General features: G+C 36.7%; 1 long non-coding RNA gene across 3 annotated transcripts; it reads right to left on the bottom strand.

The window, feature by feature from the left end:
* Nucleotides 1–773: 773 nt before the first annotated feature.
* Nucleotides 774–6,550, bottom strand: LOC117966836 (uncharacterized). 3 transcript variants are annotated; one of them, XR_009310168.1, is made up of 4 exons: nt 6,437–6,550; nt 4,771–4,878; nt 2,205–2,867; nt 774–1,185 (listed from the first exon to the last, which is right to left on the bottom strand). It is a non-coding gene; the product is annotated as an uncharacterized LOC117966836 (long non-coding RNA). The 3 variants fall into 3 exon arrangements; XR_009310167.1 differs by having other exon boundaries at nt 4,771–4,866; nt 6,437–6,544; XR_009310166.1 differs by having other exon boundaries at nt 2,205–4,866; nt 6,437–6,544.

Below are 6,550 nucleotides of genomic sequence, written 5' to 3'. Positions count from 1 at the left end.
TGACCTATGAGGGCGCTAAGTAACGGAACAGAGTACCCTGGACTACATTAACCCTTAGCGGTCCATTTATTCAGCGCGTCTCAGGCGTGTCAGGTCCATTTTATTTTCACACGTGCAGTTTATTTTAGACAAGCTGTTTAAAAGTATTTTTTCACACTAAAACAGGTTTAAAAGGCACTGCATATCAACAGGACACTCAGTTCTGCATCTCCAGCCACGCTCCACCCCTTGTTCGCTGTATTTTTCACGTATCTCTTCATAGTAGTGCATACCGATAGATCATCTCCTGATCACTCGTTTTATCACCAAACTCCTCAATAATGCGATCCAAGTCATTATTTTATTGCTATAACATCTAAAAAAAAGCTCTGCAAATGTCTGTGATATTCTTTGAGCGCTGGATGCAGAAGCATCTATCTTGTTTGTTTATGTCTGTGTTATCTATGTGGGGGAGAGTGAGATGGGTCACATTTATATTCATGTTTTTTTAGTGATACACAGGGGCGTGCATCAGTCTTGACCTCCCTCTACATTACCATGTTAATACAGGTGGGAATACTTCACCAATGTTCATGCAATGCCTAGTTTATTCACATGAGTGAGAGCGGCCAAATAAGGCAGGGGATAATAATAGGGAATACATTTTAAAACCTTGGTTAGCAACCCTTTAAAGGGTCCGCCAGTGATAATGTTGCTTGTGGGTTGTAAAGTCTTCCATTGCCAGTTTAATCTGTCACACATAGTGTGCAAATTTATCAGAGAACCCAGTTGCTTTTGTAGTTTTGATTTGTTGTGCATATGAAATCAAACCACTGGAACTGAAAGCCCTGGAAAATTGTCAAAACAGGCAAGTCATTGCCTGTCTAATTATATTGATGACTTTAATATTCCACACATGCAATTCATTTCAAATAGGTAGAGAAAAAGAACACACAGCCACAAATGGTAAAATGAAGGAGGCTTTTTAGAGGTTGTATAAGATACCTAATTAAAGCAGCCTCAAACGAATGTACAATGTGAGTGAGAGAATATAATTCTCAAGGAAGGTACACTGGTCTATACTAAAAATAATATAGAACAATTGATTAGACACCCAGCATTTTCCCAGCGTTGAGTTTTGCATCTTCAGGGAGACTTGTTAACTAATGCAACATAATCCTTCACGACAGGAGCATTTTTTCGGCACTGGAATATAAGGAAAAAAAGAAGAAATTAGTAGCTATATATATATATATATATATATATATACAATATATATATATACAGTATATATATATATATATATATATATATATATATATATATATATATATATATATATATATATATATACACTCAAAATACAAAACTACTTGAGTGTAATATAAGGAAAGAGAAAGTTAAGAGAGTACCATGAATAATTACATATTCTAAAATATTACCTAACAAAATGTTTGGAAGCATAATTCATATATATATATTTCCTAAGGCGCAAGGCGCTGCTTGTGGTTTTCAGAAGGAAAGCTGTGGTCACATTAAACGACATTAAAATCAGTAAGAGCACATGTAAAGCATGCAAATATATTTGAAAAGATAAAAGTGAAATCGCAAATACAGAAAATAAATATTCAGTCTCAAAAAAATCCCATCATACAATCACCTCTCAAACATGAGAAATGAAACAGTAAATGAACCAATAGCTCAGCACTTTTCAAATAACAACCATAACCTGATGACCTAAAACTTGTAGTTTTAGAAGAAAAAAAATTAGATAATGTACAATATTGAAGAATAAAGGAAAATAAATGGATAAATAGACTAGATACCATGATGCCTGAAGGTTGAAATAGAAAGGAACAGTAGGTCGTTTTGTTACGTCATTAACTATGTAGAAAATGACATCACAAGCACAGAAATAGATTTCAATAGAAATAAGGGAGTGTGGTTACCCTGGCATCAAAAGCCTATAAGTACCTCCACAGTTTGTTTTCCATCACACTTTCCCTTGACCAAGGCGTGTTAAACATTGCGATGGGGCTGACCGTGATTAAGCAAACGGAAAACCTCTATGCAAATGCACAGTGTCAGAGAGCAATGATCTTAACAGAACCTTAACAGACAATATCCCTGAAGACGGAGACGGCATCTCTTTAAAACAAAGCCAATCCTGGCCCTGCTTTAACTAGAAAAGTTCCTTCTCAATCACATGCTTGATCATTGCTTACCTCCCAAGCAGTTGAAATTACTCGTCTTGTTAGCAATACGTGCCAGGTGGATTTGATTTCCATCGACTTTCAGAACTTTAAATTTTTCAAAAGGTGGAATAAGTACCTCTTTTTCACTTTGGTTATCTGAATATTCTTCAATTGGCACGCCGAGGCAGGTGTGTATTATGAACAAAGTTCCATTTCCAAACTGTTTTGCTACATTTTTGTCTAGAGAGGTAGAAGCAAACTGACCAAATCGTACAGTTGTACCTTCAAGAGCGGTAAACTGGCCTTGAACCCCTCTAAAAACATCATAACATTTACCCTTCTTGGACCTCAGAGTTTTCAGGGCGTCTGTCAAATAAAAATGCAACGACTTGAACGGAAAAGCTTCGTAATGTTTTCCTCCTTTTCTAACTTCTTCATTGAACGTGTTGTAAACGTCCATAGTATAAGCATAGATTGCCGTGGCTTGTTCAAATTCAACGACATCCTCTTTTCTTCACCATTGACTTTTTTGCTGTTTCCCAGACGTTTTTAAAATTGGGGGTGTTTTGTAATTCTGATGGAAGATATTTTTCCTTAACATTCTTTTAACATTTTTCTTTCGCAACGGACATATTGATCATCGAGGGAATTTTCTGCGAGGTCCATCGTTATCAGAGCCTTAAAACATTGTATCTGAAAAAAAGAACGATATAAGACATAACTAGAAGAAACACAATTTGTTTATAACATACATAGCACGTGATTGACACATATTGTAATCTAGAGAAATGTGATAAGCAGTGGTGCAGTCCGTAACGCCATTAAAATATTGATTTTCTTAAATAAGAATTATTATATGAATTGCCATTGTATTTGTATACTGAACTTCTAGTAACACATAGCCTAATAGGTAATAGAATAGGTAATTCTGGATCAGAAGCAGACTCATCTTCTTTTGAAGTCAGCTCTGCGGTTCTCTGTATGCTATCCTGGGAAGTGCTTCGTTTGTGTCTGTGTCCACAGTCCAAGTCGATGCTCTGTTGCTGTCGTCTTTCTCAGCATTTTTTGCCTTCTTAAAGAAGTAGTTCGTAACAGAAGAAGTTCCTAATGCTCTTTTCATTGCATCAAGAGGACTACTAACTGAATCAAAGTCGTGCAGGAGATGGGAGTCTTCTTTTTAGTGGTAGTTGGTGCATGCCATCTAAGTAGAGATGATGAGCACCCTCTATCTTTATAAATATATATTTTTTATTTTTTCCATTATATCTTCTCCCATTTCCCTGTACTTTTTATAAACTTAAATAGTTTCCTTTCTCTATTTGTTTTTCTCTTTCTACTTTTAAAATATAATTTACTGATGCTGCTATAATTTCTATGTCCCTTCTTATTTAATAAGCTTCTTTACTGATTGTATGTATTGCATGCCATGAGTATATGTTCTACAGTTTCTTGCTCCCCACAGTTATTACATTTTTCATTCTCATGACTTCCAGTTCTGTATAAATGTATAAAATAATTTAAAAGGAATAAATGCATGCTTACATTCTTAATATACTGTACAGTCACTATGTGGGGTGAGGGGTTGATTAAGCGATACTGCCCATCAATCATGGCTCTACCGTGTGATAGTTGACCACGATGAGCCGAAGGCGAGTGCGCTAACGAAAGTCAAGGTCAGCTATCACACAGTAGAGCCAGCATCGAGAGGGCACTATTATTCAACTTTCCGTGTCTGCTGTTGAAAATTGCTTGATGTCTGTGCACCAGCCCAGCTGACAGGGCTGTGATTGGCTGGCTTGGCAGCTGCGGGTACAGGATTGGTTGCTTTCGTCTGTGCAAAGTATTGATTGGCTAGTTTTGGTGCCATGAGGCTAGTTTATTGCATGCCATGAGTATATGTTCTACACTTTCTTGCTCCCCACAGTTATTACATTTTTCATTTTCATGACTTCCAGTTCGACCAATTGTGTCTTTGTTTAGTGTTTGCTGTCCAATAGACTTGAACTGAGGTTTCAATACGGCATGTCAAAATGAAACAGCCGGCACTTGTGCAGATTGATTTTAAACTTAATTCACAGTTGGTGCTGAGATGTTCCAGCAGGCATCTACTGTCTATTAATACATTGGCAAGGACCGCCATCCTATTCATTTCAATGGGTTTGTGACGTCAGACCCGTGGAGATATCTAGTCACAAACCCGATATCACCACGGTCATCCAGGTTATCACAGACATTTTCATTAAATATCTTTTAAAACTTACTTTTGGTCTTTTTTCATTCAAAATTCATTCATAGCCATTGTATAATCGCAATATGGCACGACAGGGTGTGTGTTGTTGTGGGATATAGCCACTTCTCGGGTGGTTGAAAGCACCCGAGCTGTGCTGATATCCCACATCAACACACACCCAGTTGTGCCATATTGCTTAATTACAGCCTGCTAAAGCAGGAAGCAGATTGGTTGACGTTACTGAATAATTTTCTAATGTCAAATATTTCTGTAGGCAGCCTGTATCCTTTCGTAAATTATCAGTCAGCTTAATTATGAAAGACTAAGAGGCCAATCCAGAAATGAACATAGAAAAGGAAATCTAACCTGTGGAAACTCCAGCAAGATCACGGCAGACAGGATGAGAATCGAGGGCACGAGGTTTTTCATCTCCGTTTTCTTCCTTCACCAACCGGGCAAATCCTTTCAACAGAACTTATTTAATTAAGGAGAATAAAAAAAAAAAGTTTAAACAAGACACAATTCATTTTACTCCCATGTTGTTCCATTGCTTGTTTTTATTTTTTGTAATTCATCACATTCTAGAGCTCACTTGCTCTAAAGTTTAAAGTGATTAATTCCCCTTTGATTCAAGTTGCAACCTGAGGTTGATATATATAAGGAAGCTTGCAATAGAGACTATTCAGTTTATTTAAACAATAATGATATATTATTCATACATTTATTCAGCATGACAAAAGTTTTTTATAACTTGTTGTTGTTGTTGCAAACGTTCAGTCATGTTAACGCTGTGTAATAGATTCTCTGCTTATGCATCCACTGTTTGTATGCTTGGAGCTTTCCAATTCATTACATACAGTTCATCATCTGTGTTTCCTGGACCTTTATTTCAGGTACTGGTAGTAATAAACAGGACTGCATACATGCCATATAGTATATCCATTTTTAACTGTAGTTTTAACAAAAAACTACTTATGAATCTTGGAAAATAATTATTCTATATTACTGTACGTTTGAATATTATTAGTTTTGTTTGTGGAAGACCAGTGATCTGCCTTGTACTTGTCTGTGGGACAATTAGAAAAAAACCTGTAAAATCTAACTCTGTTCCACACCTCACTGTTCTTTACAATGCTTCCCTATGCTTTACCATACCTCTCTGTGCTTTACAATGCTTCTCTATGCTTTACTATACCTCTCTGTGCTTTACAATGCTCCCCTGTGCTTTACCATACCTCTCTGTGCTTTATTGTATATTTTTCTCCTATTAAAAAAATGAATTGCAGATTTTTCTCAGACACTAAATAGCAGAATCAGTCCTGACCAGTACAAGCAGGAAACTTAACGGAAACTTAACCAAACCCATGTGGGTGTCTAACGTCTATTGCTGTTTTTTCACAGCTGTGTAACTGTGAGTTCATTAGCATATTCTGTTTTCATAATTGGTTTAGTTTGAAAATATACAGTATTTACTAAATATGTTTATATTTAAAAAAAATATATAAGCATACAAACATATTAAAAAAGAGGGTAAACTAACCCTTGTAAAAGTTCCCCATAGCAAAAGCAAAGCAAAGTGTAATGAAGTATAGAGAAAGAATGATACAGCATAGATGTGGTTACGCATAGGGAAGCATTGTAAAGCACAGAGAGGTATGGTAAAGCATAGGGAAGCATTGTAAAGCACAGAGAGGTATGGTAAAGCATAGGGAAGCATTGTAAAGCACAGAGAGGTCTGGTAAAGCACAGGGAGGCATTGTAAAGCACAGAGAGGTATGATAAAGCATAGGGAAATATTGTGAAGCATGGAGTGGTGTGGTAAAGCATGGTAAACTATGGTAAATGCAAGCATGAGATAAGCAATAGGAAAACTGTACAGTTACCTTGCAGTTTACTGCGGCAAACTTTTATAAGGGCATTTACAGTGTGGAAAGCAGATGCATCTTTAAAAACATGGTAAACTGTGGTAGATGTGCAGTATAACCAGAGAGAATACTGCAGAATTCATTTAAGGATCTAGAAATGCCCTTACCTGAAAATTCAAATGCAGTCAATCAGTCTTTCACTCCAACCGAATGACAATCGATGACTAAAGCTGTGCTGTCTTTATATACCCTCCCAGCTCTGCACAGCAGCAGAGGGGGGC

Source organism: Acipenser ruthenus, chromosome 34, assembly GCF_902713425.1.
Source record: "Acipenser ruthenus chromosome 34, fAciRut3.2 maternal haplotype, whole genome shotgun sequence".
Taxonomy (NCBI): domain Eukaryota; kingdom Metazoa; phylum Chordata; class Actinopteri; order Acipenseriformes; family Acipenseridae; genus Acipenser; species Acipenser ruthenus.
Note: the sequence above shows the minus strand (reverse complement) of the source record. Positions and strands in the feature narration are given on the sequence as shown.